Source organism: Panthera tigris, chromosome E3 (genome assembly GCF_018350195.1).
Source record: "Panthera tigris isolate Pti1 chromosome E3, P.tigris_Pti1_mat1.1, whole genome shotgun sequence".
Classification (NCBI taxonomy): domain Eukaryota; kingdom Metazoa; phylum Chordata; class Mammalia; order Carnivora; family Felidae; genus Panthera; species Panthera tigris.
In genome coordinates, this window is record NC_056675.1 from 3851193 (window position 1) to 3853444 (window position 2252).

Genomic DNA, 2252 nt, shown 5'->3' on the forward strand with positions numbered 1-2252 from the left:
GATTTTAGCCGAATAACGAGCAAGAGTGAGAATAAGCTCTGTGAGCTGCGCTGGCTAGTTAGCGTCCTTCTGAAACGTGTAGCTTTTTAAGCCTCGGTTTGTTTTTCTTTAAGTTGTTTTTTTTTTTTATTTTTTTTAACGTTTATTTATTTGTGAGACAGAGGGAGACAGAGCATGAACAGGGGAGGGTCAGAGAGAGAGGGAGACACAGAATCGGAAATAGGCTCCAGGCTCTGAGCTGTCAGCACAGAGCCCGACGCGGGGCTCGAACTCACGGACCGTGAGATCGTGACCTGGCTGAAGTCGGACGCTTAACCGACTGCGCCACCCAGGCGCCCCTCTTTAAGTTTTTTAAAAGTGATTTATTTGGGGAAAGAGAAGGGGAGAGGGGGAGAGAGAGAAAATCCTAAGCAGGCACTGCACGGTCCGTGCAGAGCCCCATGTGGGGCTCGAACTCCCAAACCATGAGATCGTGACCTGAATCAAAATCAATAGTCGGACGCTTAACCGACTGATCCACCCAGGCGCCCCAAGTTTCAGTTTTGATCAAGACGACCATTTCTCACTAGTAAGACCTTTAAGATGCCAGTTTACACAAATGGAAACGTTGTTGTAAGAAGCAGTCAAATATCACCCTTGGGAAGGTGCTTGGGGTGTGTGTGCGCGGAGAGGGAGGGAATGGCCCCGGCACACAGCCAAGCTCTCCGTGCAGGCGAAGCCGCTTCGTGAAGCGGGGTGCGTGCCAAAGCCAGCGGGCGCACCCCCCGCAAACGACAGACTGCGTCCCGGCTGCGTGCACAACTGCCAGAATCCGGAAACCAACCGAGTCATTCTTCGCCGACAGTAGAATGGCGAGCGGCGACTCGAGACCGCCACACGGACGCCTCTCGGGGCGTCGGGCCGAGCCACGGCGAAGGCTAAACGCCGTCGGCTGGCACGTGTAGGAAGCGTGAGCAGGCAGCACTAAGGCACAGTGACGAAAGCGAGGCACCGCGAGCCAGTGGGGCGGTGGCCGTGCGGCCTCACATTGGTGTGCGGGGTCCGCTCGTGAGAGCCGCCTGCTACACCTCCGGGAATTTTGTGAGCCAGTTGCTAAAGCCATCAGTAAAAATTTTAATTCTCTAAATTACATTGGAAACAAAGGTAGTGAGTACTCGACTCATCACTCGCTGCTACCTGTCCCTGTGTTCCTGGGCCACCCCCACCCATGGCGTCCGTAACTGGCTCCCTGGGCTGCCCAGTGACGTCGCGTTGGCAGCTTGGAATTCTGCCATTTGGGGAGTACTTACACCACGGAAATTATCAAACGCTACGAGCCAGCCCCTGTGCCCCCCAACGAGCTAGCTGAACGTTTACTTTCGTACCACTGAATAATAGAAATGAGAGAGCTCGTTGAGTTCACTCAGAATTGGTGTTCCTCATATGTTTTACCTCAATAAACATTTTTTTAAGCTATGAAATTGTACTTGAACTCCTTTATAGGTCTCCAGTTTTGTAGGTCTAAATGCCATTAACCTTTGAATTTTAAATTTTTTTCACGTTTATTCATGTTTTGAGAGACAGAGACAGTGCGAGCAGGGGAGAGGTAGAGAGAGAGGGAGACAGAATCGGAAGCGGGCTCCAGGCTCCGAGCTGTCAGCACAGAGCCCGACGTGGGGACTCGAACCATGGACCACGAGATCATGACCCCAGCCGAAGTCAGACATTTAACTGCCCGAGCCGCCCAGGCTCCCCAAGGCCATTAACCTTTGGGCCTGATGTCTGTGCCGTGGCCCAATGAGCCAGTAAACTCGGACCAAAACCACGGGTCATTAGTGAGCTACCCGCTGGTATTTTCACACCCAACTTCCTGTGCGTTCGTGATTCCAGGGCTGGGGCTCTGCAGACCCGGCCCCGCGGCGCCAGCCTCTCCCTTCAACACGGAACACGGGTGCTCCCGCAAGGCGGGAGGGTGCTTCCTGCTCCTGGCCGCTTCCTGCAGCAAACGCTCCAGCAACGGCAGGGCAGTGGATTGCAGTTAGATTTTGCAGCCCGGCCCGGACCAGCGGCCCGCAGGTGCCTCCTCCCCTCCAGGCTCCACCCCCACCCCCACCCCACCTGCTGCCCATTCCCCACTCCCGGCAGCACCTGCGACTCCCCGTGCCTACGGGATCGAACAGAACAGCCAGGTGCTTCTCGCCTGACTGGCCCCGACCCGTGCCAGCCGGGCCGAGTCCGTGCCTGCCCCGCGCGCAGGCTCAGCGGCTCTCAGG